Source organism: Homarus americanus, unplaced genomic scaffold, assembly GCF_018991925.1.
Source record: "Homarus americanus isolate GMGI-L3 unplaced genomic scaffold, GMGI_Hamer_2.0 scaffold39155, whole genome shotgun sequence".
NCBI classification, from domain to species: Eukaryota; Metazoa; Arthropoda; class Malacostraca; order Decapoda; family Nephropidae; genus Homarus; species Homarus americanus.
The window spans coordinates 7330840-7347581 of NW_024737042.1; the positions used below are offsets into that span (position 1 = coordinate 7330840).

General features: G+C 42.7%; 1 protein-coding gene across 6 annotated transcripts in view; it reads right to left on the reverse strand.

Moving 5' to 3' along the window:
* LOC121872647 (lisH domain-containing protein ARMC9-like) overlaps positions 1-6593 on the reverse strand; it is a 77656-nt gene extending 71063 nt beyond the window's left edge. For 3 of the 6 annotated variants that reach the window (XM_042375576.1, XM_042375573.1, XM_042375572.1), the window contains exon 1: positions 6158-6593. The gene's annotated coding sequence lies outside the window, so the exon portion shown is untranslated. The remainder of the gene's footprint in view (positions 1-6157) is intronic. The other 3 variants (XM_042375575.1, XM_042375574.1, XM_042375577.1) reach the window with 1 other exon arrangement.
* Between the last annotated feature and the right edge of the window lie 10149 nt (positions 6594-16742).

Sequence of the window (16742 nt, forward strand, 5' to 3'; positions counted from 1 at the left end):
AGCTAAGTACTGTTCTTTTTTCTCTATTTTTTAAATAGGTGTAGATCTATACACAGTCTGCCCCCCCCCCCCACAACAACAACAACCATGAGTATGATATGTGATTACTGCAGGGGGACGTCGGATATGGAGGATATAGGCCTGACCCTTACTGCGTTTAGGATGTTGCAAAATGCCGTAAAGCATGAAGGCTGTTACTGGTCCTGCCCTGACTGTGTCGTCAAGGTTAAAGAGGCGATTGCAAGTCATAAGGGAACGAGTTCCCTAGGGACGAAAATAGATGAAACTGGAGCCCTGCTGGTTGCCAAACTAGAGCAAGTTGGGAAAGAGATCCTTGCTAAGACAGAGGAAGTAGCCGATAGAATGGAGGTGGTTGCTAAGAGGAGTTATGCTGAGGCATTAGCAGGGCCACGGAGGGGGAGGGGGTGGCGGAGAGTAATGCAGGATCAGAACAGGTTCTACAGCAGCTAGGGACTCTGAAGAAGTGTGTCGAAGAAATGAAAATTAACGGACCTACTGCTAGGGGAGAGGTGGAACAACGGGAACGTTTCCAGCGCAGAAACAATGTAATAGTTTTTTTGTCCCCGAGAGCCAGGCGGAGGGAACCGAGAGTAAGGTAACACACGATAAGATGCAGTTTCAAAATATTTGTACAGAGGTTCTGAAGATGCCATCAACCCCACAGGATGTGAGGAGGCTGGGACAAAAGCAGGGGGATAAGCCTCGCCCCCTCAGGATCCCACTAGTGAGCGAGGAGAAAAAATGGTGGGTTATTCGGCAGACAAAAAACTTAGCAAGGAGTGAGGCAGTTCGGGGTGTATTCATTCACCCAGATCGCACGGTAATGCAGAGGGAACAGCACAAGACGCTCCTGCAGGACTTGAAGCAGAAGAGGGAGGAGTCAAGGAGGAACGGGGACGGGTGTACATGGGTTATATTCAGGGGGAGGGTAGTGGAAGCAAGTGTACCAACACAGGGCCAGGGGACAACCTCCACCCGCTCTACCCCCCACCCGGGAGGTGGCACCAGCTCCGCCTACCAGACAGGAGGCGAGCGCCGTGTAAACAATGACATTTCTAACCACACCCTGCAAACTCCAGTGTACAGTACTTAGCAAATGCTGCAGCTTCTAAGAATGGGGGGGGGGTTACTACTAAGAGCAGAGACGTTACCGCGAACAAATTATGGCTTGAATGTCATGTACACTAATACTGACACGTTTCTTGATGAGAGAGGAATTTTAAACACTACTAAAAGTACACCAACAGATATTGTAGGAGTTGTAGAACTGTTGTACAAGAACAGGAGAATTGACCCAGAGGAATGCGAGTTCAGTATTGCTGGATATGACTCATTTACGGACCTTTCTCAAGAATCTTGCAAGAGGGGCGTGGTTATCTATGCTAGGCAAGACCTTTGAGCCAGCCAGGCGAGGGTAAAGGGAGAGGATGTTTCTGAAGAGTCCAAGTGGTGTAAAATTATATTAAAGGAAGGGAACTTACTTATCGTCGGGTGTATCTACAGAAACCCCAAACTGTGGCCCACTAAATCAAAGGTACTTAAGAGCCTTTATAGACAATGCAGCGATGCTCAACCCTAGCCACCTCCTTATCATGGGGGACTTTAACTATGGCAACATGGACTGGAGAAACGAGTTCACCCCAAATGACTTGAATAACCCTGCTACTCTTTTTGTAGAAACTCGGAGGGTATGGTGGCCAAACTGGAACACCTTGCCCCAGTTAGCACCAGTCACCATATAGTGTTGTAATTCAGATTTAACTGTTACCTAGTTTAGATTAAGGCCAGGCCAAGGTGCAAATATTACAAGGGAAATTACAACGGGATGAGGGAAGAGATGAGAGGTATCAACTGGCCTGACTCATTAAAGCACAAGAACGCAGACACTACGCTGAACATCATAACTATTAAAATGACCCATTTGATCGATAAATATATACCCGAGACCAAACCCAGTGCCCCTAGGAATACGAGGGGATCCCTACACATGAACCACGCAGCGGTCGACAGAGTTAAGAAGAAAACTCAGAAATTCAAAACGTGGGTTGGGTCAAACGAGGAACAGGACAGGAGGACGTATGCAAGAGCCAGAAACCAAGCAAAGATAGAGTGTAGAAGGGCTAAAAAGGAGTTCCAGAGGCTGGTTGCAGGCGATGTCAAGTTAAACCCAAAGGCGTTCTACCGCTATGCAAAGTTGAAATTAAAAACGCGAGTAGGAGTATCAGATCCGAGGCTTGAAGATGGTAGTTACGCAGATTCTGACTAGGATAAAGCCGAGGCATTGAACAGCTTCTTTTCCTCGGTGTTCACAAGAGGGGATGCAATTAACCTTCCTGCGTTTGAGGACAGACGGTTCGACACAGCACTGACCCACATTGTTTTCACAAAAGAGGGTATTAGAAAGAAACTGTCCAGGCTAAAGGTCCATAAGAGTCCCGGCCCTGATTTAGTGCATCCTAGAGTACTAAGAGATTTGTGCAACGAGCTTGCCAAGCCCCTGAAGATCCTGTCCCCAGTGAATGGAAAGTGGCTTATGCGAGTCCTATCTTCAAGAAGAGCGATCGTCACTTCACGAACAACTATAGACCGGTGAGCCTGACCAGCATAAGTAAAGTACTTGAGAGTATTATCAGAGATGCCGTAATGGAACATCTACTACGAAACACCCTTGCAAAGGATTGCCACACTGACACTGCCGGAGCACGATTTCGTTGCCATGCTCAGAGACTGGTCATGTAAACGAGCCCGAAATAAATAAATCATGGCGACACTTGTGACTGAGCAAAAGTAATAATCTTGAAAAATTAATATCTCCGGTATCCTTAATTTCCGGTGGAAATATCATAAAAGAAAGATGTCTTAGAATTGTGACTACATTAAGAGATACAGTACATATTTTAATACGGAAAGTAAGACCGGTGTGATCCTATAAATTCACCAAAAAAGCATTTTCCCAATAAAAGCAAAATTTAAGGCGGACTAGTTTCGTGTTGTTGCCGAAATCGTGGATGGAAGAGTAACGTTCACCCGATTCTTCACAGACCCGTTTTGTATGGGAAAATACCCATCAATACAAAATGTTGCGTTTAATTATATTACCAAGAATGTTCTCTGCAGGTTTTTGCACGTTATCAAATACTGAAACTACGCCAGCCCACGTATACCGTACTATTACTGAAGCTTGACGACAGTAAACATGAAAAATTTAAGTTTCTGATAGAAGCAAACGATCTTTTGGGTAGCGCCAACCTCCAGTGGAAAACTCGATAATACACTATTTTACAAACGAATAACGCTATGGTCGTTTACTGGTGGTTAAAACATGCGCAAGAATACACAGCTGCAGTGTTCCACGCCTGTTTGATTATTCATAGCACTGTAATGACAATCGGTTGTGCGAGTACAGTACTCTGCCCATGTGTGTTCGTGTTAAAGGTTGGGGGCGCTATAGTAACAGCAATCCTTGACCTATATACAATACCTGTAAATTGAGCACTTCCGGTAGTCTTCCTGAATCGGTGGACGGAAATAAAGTCCACAGGATAAAGTCACATGACTTATACACATTGACAACACAATATATATATATATTATATATATATATATATATATATATATATATATATATATATATATATATATATATATATATATATATATATATATATATATATATATAATATATATATATATATATATATATATATATATATATATATATATATATATATATATATATATATATATATATATATATATATATATATATATATATATATATATATATATATATATATATATATATATATATATATATATATATATATATATATATATATATATATATATATAGTAAATCACTGTAGGTGCGCGTGATCTAGGTATATGCTGATAACCACAAGGAAAGAAGAAAACATGAAGTTCCCAAGCGCTTTCGTGTAATTCACATCTTCAGGGGTGAGTACAGACTTGAGAGAGTAATACAAATCAAGGTGTATATATACAGAGGAGGGTGAGACCAGGTCCACAATGGTCAGGTATTAGGTAATGACCCTACTAATCTTTAAATAGCACACAACGGTTGGTGGTCAGGTCAGATGGTCTTGGGATCAGTTCTATAAAAAGTTTTCTTAGTAATGTTTAGGCATTTGTCTAAGAAAGATCTAGGGTATTTAAGGTTTGAGCCAATATTATATATATATATTTGATCCCAAGCCCACCCATGACCATAAGAATATCTTAATATTACCATTTCACAAAAATTTCTCGCATTCCTTCACAACTAAAAACCTGGAACGTCAATGTGGCATTTAAAAACTCATGCACTGTTAAACAAATGTTAATCAAGAACTCCCCCCAACAACACAATTGGTTGCATTTATAAAGTTCCTTGCAAGGAATGTAATGTTTTACTTAGGCCAGACAGGTAAAGATCTTGCAACTAGAATTAAACAACACAAATACAGTGTTAGGGCAGGCCAGGAATCCAATGCTCTGTTTGTTCATTTGAGGGATAACAAGACAAAGAACATCATCAACATATGATGATGTTCTTTGTCTTTGGCCTAGAAACAGTGACCCTTTGGAATTTTTTAGACAAGCTTAATGATATTGTCCCTAGTATCACGTTCAAAATTGAAAGAGAAATAAATGAATCCCTTCCATTTCTTGATATGCTTATCATGAGAAATGGCCAAAACTATAAATTTAAGGTATATAGAAAGCCCACACAGGTTGATAGTTTCATTCACTTTTTATCGAATCACTTTGAGTCTACCAAAATGTCAGTTTTTTCTGCTATGTTCTTAAGATGTCTGCGTATTTGTGACTCTGAATTTATTGACGATGAATTGAAACACATTCGTTCTATTGCACAGAAACTCGGGTACCCTTCTGTGTTTGTTGATCGTTGTTTTAAAAGGGCTAAAAAATCCTTTCATTCCTCTCAAACTAGACAAGTTCCTACACTTAAGAATATTTTGACTCTGCCCTATCATAATGAATTTGTCCCGTTAGTTCGGTCCCTCAAGCTTCTAAATATTAATGTTGTTTTCAAGTATGACTCAACCATTACCAATATGTTAATAAGGAATAGCCCAAGTTTGAATGTAAATGGAAGTGTTTATTGTATTCCATGTAGCAAATGTAATTGTAATTATGTAGGTCAGACAGGAAAAACTCTGCAGCTCAGAATCAAACAACATAAGTATAATATCAAAACTGCATCTGAAAGCAGTGCCTTGTTCGTTCATGTTAGGAATAATAATCACCCCATTGCTTGGAAAAAAGCTTAGAAGTATTCAAATCATCTTGTGTCACAGAAAGACTTCTGGTTGAAGCTAGTTTGATTAAGGAATTAAAATCAATAAACCTTAGTGATGGTCAGTTCAAAACTGATAATATGTTACATAAATTTATTTGTCAGTGGCCCAAGGTTAAAAATGCTTTGAAAACCTTTGATCTAGATGTATGATAGTTATTTTGTGGGTCCCTTTTTTCTGACCTGACCTGGTTAGTCACGTCACCACCCTTCTCTTAAGCTCCTCTACGTGTGTGTTGGTGTGTGGATTAGTGGATGTCATCATTATGACCTGACCTCATGTTTTTAAGGTCACCCTGTATATTTAAGCCTCTCTCTGTCCATGTAATCCAGTTGCCTCTGACGATGTCTTGAATAAAGACGAAAGCTAAGGTACTCCGTTGTTTCCATTCTCCCGTGTGATTTTATCAAGATATATATATATATATATATATATATATATATATATATATATATATATATATATATATATATATATATATATATATATATATATAAGGAAAGAAGAAAACACAGTTCGTGTTTTCTTCTTTCCTTGTGATTATCACATATACCTTGCACCTACAGTGCTTTACTTGCATATATATATATATATATATATATATATATATATATATATATATATATATATATATATATATATATATATATATATATATATATATATATATATATATGATGGCATTGCACGTAGTTTAAGTTAGGTTAGGTTAAGTCTATTCACTGACTCTTTTTTCTTGTGACTTTTTTTCCTGGATTCCCTATATCATATTGCTGTATCCTCCTGGCCTGAACTTATTTAAATAAAAATCTTACCGTCTGTCGTTAGTGAAGAACATGTTGTGGTACCCTTTCCTTGTACATCTTCAGTAATCACACGTATTATTTCCTAGTTAGCGATGATAATGAGTCAGACGAGACCCAATCGACGAAGGCGTTTGTTTATACTTGCAAGAGCGCGTCGCCATGTGTGACGTCGAGTGCCTGATCACCCACACCAGTACCCACAATAATGGAAAATAACACTCAACTTTATAACGTCACTCATCACGTCTCAGCTCTACGACATCAATAACGATGGTAATACTTGCAGCGTTGCCATGCAAGTGTCATTGATATATTACACAAAGTACGGGTGGAAAATCTAATAAATAAATGGTGACGGGTAAAGTTTTGCAACTGCTACGTCAGCAGGAGGGGTCTTCCCGGCTCCAGAGTTAGCACGATACTGGGGCCTGGGCTGGACGGAGGTGGACCGTGGGCGCCTGGTGGAGCTGCTGTCGAGACTCGAGTCATCAAGAATGCATGACTGGTACAACCACCATCGACCGCCTCAATGGTCGTCCACGGGGTACCGACACCCACATACACAATACAGTACTCCACCGAGTCACACATAAATGTTTTAGAAGCCAGAAGACATGTTTAAACAGCAGATTTTAAGGCTAAAATTTCTGAAATCGAAATAATCAAAGAGTTTATTTCAACATTCTCCTGACTACTGTTTTGACGGCACGTAAATCTGTTCTGTAATTGGCTATTAGACATTTTTTTTAATAAAATTACAAAAAATCAGAGCAAATGGCATTCATTATCTATACCATAATATATAGTAGTATTTAGCCCTCAGTGCAGAAGTTATTAAAGATATCTCGACCTCAGTGGTTGTTGACCGGTGAACTATATCGTCGGTCAGTTAGTAGTCACATTACAGGAAAGCACACAGATTATCTTAAAAGTTATCTTAAAAGGTTTTTTTCATACTCATTTCCAACTGTTCGGAGAGGAGTGGACTGGTGATGGGAAGTGGTAGGGTCAGTCAAGGATTAGACAGTACGCGGCCCACACACGTTCAATAATATTGACTCGGGAAAATAAATTGACAGCAATATTTCGTCAAAATCCGCCAACCACAAACGACTCAATAATATTGTGCAATGTTTAGTAGTGCTCTTGTCACCCTGTGAACTTCGTGAAGATCTGGTTCACTGACCATGGATATTGTCACGCCTGTGTAGCTCTTGCACTGGCAATTTCCCTGGGCAAGAAAAAGAAAACAAGTCGCAAAAGGAAATGCTAGATGAAGAACTGGCTGAAAACAACGACACAAATGAGAATCTCCTATCGGAATTGCGCTTAAACGAGCCAGGCGACTAAAAGATTTTCTGAGAATTGATGGAGAATGTTTCGACGAGTTACTGAAGATGGTTACTCCTGTAGGGGTATCGAGATATTAAGGTTGTCTAGCACTCAGGATGGAAGGAAACTCTAATGTGGTTTTCTTGTATAATATATAAGTTATATGATAGACAGTCTGGTGCTGGAGGTGCTGTGTGGTGAGGGGCTGCTTGGTAGAGACGTGCGGTGAGTATCGTGTTGAAGGAGGTAGATGTGCAGGAGCTTTGTTAGAGAAAATGTTGCCTGTTGCTGGCCTCCTGGTTGAATGAAATGTTAACAGCGTGGAGCTTGCTGGAGGAGATGTTGCTTGTTCAGGAAAATGGGCAGAATGAGAGTTGGTTGGTGAGGAAGCTCAGAGAAGGACATGCTCGCTGGCGGGAGCGAGGACCGCCAGGCAGGCGGAGGAGAGGCGAGGGTCGCCAGGCAGCGGCAGAGGAGGAGGTGTTGCTTGTTCAAGAAGATTGGTCAGACTGAATCTCAATGGAGAGACAGAGCTTATATACCCCGCAGCAGCCGCTATGAGTCATGGTGGGAAAACCCGAGAAGTAGCCGGTGACTAGTTCCGTTGCTAAGATACGGTAACATCTGGTTGGTTGCTAGGGAAGGCGGCACATTGGAATGTGATAGCAGGTGGTGGGCTGCTACGCAGTTAGTTTGTAGGGGAGTCGTCCACTACACTCCCCTCATTGAGAAAAGAAATACTGTACTGTGGTGCGAAAAGATGTTTCAGCACGTCAACGGCCATCAATTACATTACGATACTTGGCCACAGGGAACACATATGAGTTCCTGAAATTCATAAGTGCTATATCACCATAATCGATAGGCCAAATTATAATAGAAACCTGTGAAATATAATTCAGTGTCTCAAAGATTAAAAATACAGGTAAGGATACAAATATTGCTTAAATAACAAAATATTTTAAGGATACAGACATTATAGAAATGTATAGGTGTTGCACATATAGAAATAATTTCCAAAGATCAATGACCAAGTATATTAGTATAAAAAATGGGCATTGATAATAATTACATCTTCCACAGTGCAGGGAGTTCACGATATAGCTGTATAAATTCCAAGATGAACCTCCTGTCCTTTTTTGTGGAACCCGTATCAGGAGCAGTAGATACCTGAGGATGAAAAGAGGGTACCCAGAAATGTTGTGGGCGAGGTGGTGCTGCAAGCAGTAAAGGTGGGCAGACTGGCGAAGGAGGCGCGGGATGAATGTGCTCAAGGCGATGGGAAGGCTGGCATGGGGCAGTAGCCTTGAATGCAGAAACTGCCTGTCGTAATGTTTGCAGTAGGTCGTGACGGACAGCAGGAGTGAAGTGGTTGATGTCAGGAGTAGGTGTGAAGTCCCTGGGGAGGCGAAGGGGTTCGCCTAGGGTGAGATCCGCTGGGCTGCAGTCTATGTCTTCTTTGTGGGATGTGCGGATGCCAAAGAGCACTAAGGGTAGAGCATCCGTCCAGCTGTAGGGGTCGTGTTGTGCCTTAATGGCATCCTTCAGCTGACGATGAAACCGCTCTGCCATGCCATTGGATTGAGAGTGGTAAGAAGTAGTGAGGTGTCTGGAAGTGCCGAGGAACTGCAGGAGACTATGCCAGAGTTGTGACTCAAACTGGACTCCTCAGTCAGTGATGACAGTCGTGGGAGGACCGAAACGGGAGATCCAAACAGACAGGAAGGTGCGGACGGCTGACTCTGCTGTAGCATTAGGCATGGCTTCTGTCCACCTGGTGAAACGGTCAATGCAGGTGAAGATGTAGGTGTTGCCGCAGGATAATGGAAGAGGTCCCACGATGTCGAGGTGCACTACCTGGAAGCGTCCTTTGGGTACAGGAAAGGTTTCTAAGGGAGCCCGTGTGGAATGATGTATCTTAGGGGACTAGTAGGCCAGGCACTGGGCAGCCCGTACACGTGGGTGACTTAGTCCATGGATGTGGTTGGTGACATGCAGCGGTGAGACACCTGAAGTGACGGAGGTTGTAGCGTTTACCAACCCCTGTCTAGCGTTAGCACCAAAACATTGATGGTACCAACAGAAGGTAGGTGCACTGTGCTGGGGGCTGGCGGCGGGGTCTAAGGCAGGACGGGGATGTCGGGGTCGGTAGAACACAGTGCGTGGGTCAAGAGCAGGATCAGCAGCAGGCTTGGAGGAGTAGAACTGCTCGAGGGTGTCCATCCTGCGGTGTATAGATTGTAGCAAGTCCCTCATGTCTTGTTTGTCTGGTGGAATGCTACTTCTCTGAGGAGCATTGATCTGGTTGACAAGACCGGAGCTAAGTGATGGTGTGGCCACTGAGTTGTTAGTGGCAGGATAGTGCACAGCAGTGTATTCATGGAATACAGTACTCTGTCTGCCGTGGCTGCTTAGGTCGCCGAGGTAGTTGAGTAGTCCAATGCCGAGAGGGCGAGACGAACTTCTGCAGGGAGCTTGTGAGTGTGAAGCTGGCGCAGGATAGTGTCAGGAAGCCTGTCTGTGTGGCGGGAGTTCCGTCTCCGCATCTCGACCCAGAGATGCGCAGGCGTTGAGTTTCCGAGGGAGAAACCGGATAGGTCTTGCAGGAGACTGGTGTCAGGCCGCTGGTATCGCCTCTTGAGAGCGTCTCGTAGAGCTGTGAATTTATTGTCATCTGGGGGCTTAGTGATGACTTCTGAGACTTGTGTGGCGACTTCCGTGGGCACGGAACAGACCAGGGCGATGTTCTTCTCTTCGTCTGTAGCTGTTGAGCCGATGAGAGCTGCCTCCATGTGGATTAGCCAGTCTTCAATGTTGTGATTGAAGATTGGAAGAGTGATTCGTTCCTCATCCATCCTGTGTGTGTTACTCGGGGTCACCAATTGTTGCGTAGTGTATGTGACCAGTTGTCAAATTCTCTTTGTTAGGCTCACATACATACATTTACTAAAGATGGAGGTGAGAAGGCAAACTCACTATGGCGTTATATATATATATATATATATATATATATATATATATATATATATATATATATATATATATATATATATATATATATCTATATATATATATTATATACAGTGAACCCTTGCTTTACGAGGTCAATTGAACCCACGGAGGCCCGAAACGCGTAAAGTGAACAACATAACATATGGGATTAATTGAAATAGAGACCAGGCCAACCCCCAAACTCCACTTTTTCCCGACACAATACGTACGTTTTAGTAAAAATAACATCTTAACTTTATGATGGTATGCACATACACATAATATAGAAGAGAACAATCAATAAGAGAATAATATACTGTAGGTTAGGTTAGAAAAAAACGAGGTTAGGTTTAACACTTACGTTAGTAGAAGAGATAGGTCAGCGTACGGGAATGGAGGCTGGTTCCGAGGCAGAGGGCAGGCTACTGGCCCTCAGGTGAGTCATCATCACTGTCATCCACACTTATCAGTGCCTCCCTGACAAATCCCTCAAAGTCACCTTCACTGTCTGTCACTGTCACTATCACTATCACTGGCTTGGGCTGGCTGTGGTGGGCTGCGGGCGAAGAACTCGATGCTTTGTTGACGGCTAGTGTTGATGTTGTCGTGATACACCTTGATGTAGGGCTCCATAGTCTGCAACAGCTGGGTGGTGAAGACTTCATACCGATTATCGGCAGGGTCGTCGGAAAGGAGGAGCTTGAGTTTCTCTACACACTCGATGGCACCCCTTACATTACTATGCGATAACTTGCATTCTTCTTGGGATGACGCACCACCTGCCTCTTCACTGACGTCGTCATCATCATCTAAAATCTCGTCGGCAGTCACATCAGGATCCCTTATCACCTCCATATTGTCGTCGTTGGTGGTCTCGGAGAAGCCTGCAGCTGTAACACTCTGCGCAGCTTCTCTGGCAAGGTCCACTGCTACTGCAACAGTCTGAACCTCACCAGTCACAGATTGACTCTGCCTCCCACCTGGAATACCTTGCAACACATGTCTCCATGCGAGACGAACCGTTGCTACAGACAGTCGATCCCATGCCTCCACCAAGAAGTCCACAGCTTTCTTGACGTTGAATTTTCTCCAAAAATGTTTCACAAGTACTTCTTGCTCTGCCAACTGTTGTTCCTCGTCCTTTTCGCTCTTGCTATCGGTGTCATCCAGGTTACGCAACTCATCCTTGGTGTTGGTATAGTCGTTCAGGAGCTTAAATTACTTTGCAGAGAAAGCAGCTTTCACATTGCAGATTAATTCTTGGTCCATGGGCTGTATTAATGACGTAGTGTTGGGAGGAAGGAAGACCACTTTTACGTTGGGGTGACGATTCAACAGTAGGGGCGAGTGTCCTGGTGCGTTGTCAAGCAGCAACAAAATTTTGAATGGAACATTCTGTTGCTCACAGAATTTCTTCACGTCGGGAACGAAACAGTCATCAAACCAGGAGAGGGACAGAGTAGAGAACATCCACGCCTTACGTGCGGTCAGCCAGTGGACATTTAGCTTGGTCATGTCCATGCTCTTCTAGGCGTGCGGCTTGCGTGCTGTGTGGATCACTGATAACTTGAGCTTACAGGTACCGGAGGCATTGGTGGTAAACAGGATGGTGATGCGCTCCTTCTGCAACTTCCGGCCCTGACACTTGCTGGCATTCTTCACAACGAAGGTCCTGGAAGGTAGCTTTTTCCAAAAAAGACCAGATTCGTCCATGTTAAACACCTGGTCGTCGGTGTACTGTCCTTCCTCCATAATCTCACGTAAGAACGGAGGAAAATCCCGAGCAGCAACACGGTCAGCACTAGCTGTTGGTGATCTTGTTTCTCTTCTTTAACCTCTGTAACCACCCAGAGGAAGCATTGAAGGGTTTGGGCTCTGCAATTCCCATCTTACGTGACACTGCAGCATACAGTTCATGTGCATACTCCTTAACTGAGCGCGTGTCCACCGCCATGTTCCGCCTTGCCTGACGAATCAAGTAGCTCACAAGTAATTTCTCTGTCTTGAGAAGCACCTGGTTGTGGCAATACTTGAACACAGAAGCACCTGTAGACTTTGTGATGTTCATGTGCTCCTTTATCTTGGCTGCATCCTTCTTGATCGTCCGGATCGTAGATTCGTCAACACCATGCTGGCGCTTGAGATCAACCTGTCTTGTTCCTTTCTCCAACTCTTGGATAATCTTGTATTTAATTTCGTAGCTTAGGGAACGTTGTATCTTCTTTGGCTTTGGGCGGCTGGGTCCAGGTAATGCAAGGTTTCTTTGTGGTGGTGGTCCGGTGGAAGCCATTCTTATGGAACAATAGATACCGGTATACACGGTGTAGCTAGGAGGGGTGTAACTGACGCGGGTAGGTCAAGGGGCTTGAACGCTCCCGCGGCGGGGCACGTCATATTACATTAAACCAACCACAGCTAGCGGGGGAGGGAGGTAAGGATTCCTGGCCCAATCACAGTCCGATACGTCATATGACGTCACCGATAGCGCAACAAAGACATACACTGCGCAACCTACTCGCGCCGCTTACCCAACATGGCGGGAGAGGGCGGGAGGTTTGAATCCAAAAATGGCGCGGCGCGAGATGACCGCCAGCCGCTCTCCGCGTAAAAGAGTACACTCACCGCGTAAAGTGAGCATTCCGGTTCTGGCAAGGTACTGCGTAAACGTGGAATCGCGTAAAGTGAAACCGCGTAAAGCGAGGTAATACTCCCTAGCACTGCATTGTGTGTGTGTATATATATACTGTATATATATATATATATATATATATGTATATATATATATATATATATATATATATATATATATATATATATATATATATATATATATATATATATATATATATATATATATATATATATATATATATATATATATATATATATATATATATATATATATACACACAATGCAGTGCTAGGGAGTTGCTGTGTGGTGAGGAACTTGTTGAGAGGAGGTCTTGTCTGTTTGAGAGAGTTGAGTAGAATCCCCTTTACGGCGAGGCTGGGGATACTTATACGAGTCTGCCGGAAGTGAGCGGCGCTGCTGATTGGCCAAGATGAAAGGCGGTAGCTGGCCAATCACCACGCAATACAAAAGCGAGGCTTGGTCTGAGGGACTCGCTGCGGGGTTGGCTGGTAAGCAACAAATCGGCAGTTGTAGAGGAGAGTATCTACTACAATCTTTGCTGGCCGGATTAGTGCTCAAATGAGCTTCATATAATTTAAAGTAATAATTTAAATAAATCATGAAACAATGATAATTTAAGATATAACAAATAATCGGTGACATACAGTCAGTTCTGCTATAACGCGATAGTTGTGTTCTTGTAAAATATCGTGTTATAGAAAATCGCGTAATAGAAATAACAGGGCTTATGGAGAAAATAGGGTTAGGTGCAGATTACTCGAAATCGAAAAAAAATTAGTAGTTAGCCTAACACAAAGGATAGCACAGTCTAAATAAATGTTACATTCATATCTAATAATGAAATCATACAGTAAATGTAACACTTTACCTTGAAAAAATATGAATATAACTTGATGGGGGAGAAGGGTGATTTTGAGGTTGATAACATCGAGCTTCTCTTCAAGTGTTATAGCCTTTCTTTTACGATCATCACCGGAATGCGATCACCAGAACGCTTCTTGGAGATATTCTTCTTCACCATATTCACAGATAATACCACAAAATTGGAGAAATAGTAAGCAAAAATCGCGTTACAGCAAACGCGTTCGCGTTATACAAATATCGTTCCTCTATTCATAAATCGCGTTAGAGCCAATTCGCGTTATCAAAACACACGTTATAGCAGAACTCACTGTACTTCTATTTGTTCGTCACTTTAAAAATTCTTTATTATAATTAAGTCATTATTTAGGGTCTTCTATGACGACCAGCCACAGCCACATTTAAAGAAACTTCATGACGCACCCATTGTCTTTTCTTTAGCGTTTGCAGACGCCTCACTTGCTTCAGCAATTGAAGAACTATAGCACAATCCTGCAAGGCCTCAAACTGTTGTAATGGGATCCATGGTGAACCTCGTCTAGACGCTTTATTGTTTTCATTGCGTTGGGCAGATGCGCCAACAAAACATCCCAATGTGACGCAAAACGTCTCTTTGTTTCACTGGCCAGACCGTGTTTGCCAAACACGTTTGGAGGAAAGTGCCCAATGTGCCGCCGCCTTTAGATAGACCAACGGGCAGGTGTTTTACCCACAAAATTTTCGGAAGTATATTCTATGACAGTTATGGACACAGTTAAGATGAATTGAAACAAAATCAGGGAAAATATCACCATTACTGTTAAGTGTTTATCAAACAGAAAATTATCCTTGTATCAAAAAGCAATTATTGTTAACTCAAAAGTTTTGTCCAAGGTATGGTACCCACCCCATATGTTTCCATTAAATAAAATGTACTCACAGAAATTTGAATCATATTTTTAATTACATGTGGAGTGGTATGTACCAGCCAATTAATTAAAAAACAAACTATATTTACCTGTCAATTCCACATAATACAAACTCTGTATAAGGACCAATTATCTACTTGATATGAAACCTTCAGATAATGTTTCTTACTTGTCTCCACTTTATTATAGTAATGGCCCACTAAATCAAAGGAACTTAAGAGCCTTAATAGACAACGCAGCGATGCTCAACCCTAGCCACCTCCTTATCATGGGGGACTTTAACTATGGCGACATCGACTGGAGAAATGAGTTCACCCCCAAATGACTTGAATAACCCTGCTACTCTTTTTGTAGAAACTCTGAGAGAAAATTTTATGTTCCAACATGTTAGAGACCTGACAAATTACAGAGGGGAGCAAACACCCAAGACACGAGACCTCATCATAACAAACGAGGAGGGTATGGTGGCCAAACTGGAACACCTTGCCCCAGATTTACTGTTACCTAGTTCAAGATAAGGCCAGGCCAAGGTGCAAATATTATGAGGGAAATTACAACGGGATGAGGGAACAGATGAGAGGTATCAACTGGCCTGACTCATTAAGGCACAAGAACACAGACACTACGCTGAATATCATACGAGGGGATCCCTACACATGAACAATGCGGCGGTTGACAAAGTTAAGAAGAAAACCCAGAAATTCAAGATGTGGGTTGGGTCAAACGATGAGCAGGACAGGAGGATATATGCAAGAGACAGAAACCAAGCAAAGGCAGAGTGTAGAAGGGCTGAAAAGAAGTTCCAGAGGCAGGTTGCAAGCGAGGTCAGGTCAAACCCAAAGGCATTTTACCGCTATGCAAAGTCAAAATTAAAAACGCGAGTACGAGTATCAGACCTGTGGCTTGAAGATGGTAGTTACGCAGATTCTGACCAGGATAAAGCTGAGGCATTGAACAGCTTCTTTTCCTCGGTGTTCACAAGAGAGGATGCGATTAACCTTCCTGCATTTGAGGACAGATGGTTCGACACAGCACTGACCCACATTGTGTTCACAGAAGAGGGTATTAGAAATAAACTGTCAGAATGCTAAGAGACTTGTGCAATGAGCTTTCGAGCCCCTTAAGTTCCTGTTTTGTAAATGCCTGGATGAACAAAAGGTCCCCGGTGATTGGAAAGTGGCTTATGTGAGTCCTATTTTCAAGAAGGGCGATCGTCACTCCACGAACAACTATAGACCGGTGAGCCTGACCAGCATAATATGTAAAGTTCTTGAGAGTATTATCAGAGATGCTGAGATGGAACGTCTACTATGAAACAACCTTGTGAAGGATTGGCAACACAGTTTTATGCCGGGCGCTCCTGCTCAACACAATTGCTCAAGGTATTGGATATTTAGACCCATATTCTGGAATGGGGTGGTAATATCGACAATATGTACCTAGATTTTGCCAAGGCTTTTGACAGTGTACACCAAGAAAGGCCGAAGATCAAACTGGAACGGTACGGAATTCAGGGGAAATATCCTAGCGTGGATAGAAGACTTTCTACATGACCGCAAGCAGTGTGTGGTGATTAATGGCACGAAATCATCATCTGTACCCGTCACAAACGAGGTACCACAGGGCAGTGTATTGGGCCCGCTGTTGTTTGTTTGTTTCATAAATGGCATGCCTGACGTTGTACACTCCTCCATACAAATTTTTGCCAATGACACCAAGTTATTCCGGGAAATTAAGAACCATGCGGACTGTGAAGAGCTGCAGAAGGATCTCTGTGAGCTTCAAGAATGGTCGAAGAAATGGCTGCTGAGATTCAATGTCACAAAGTGTACGAGGATGCACCTGGGGC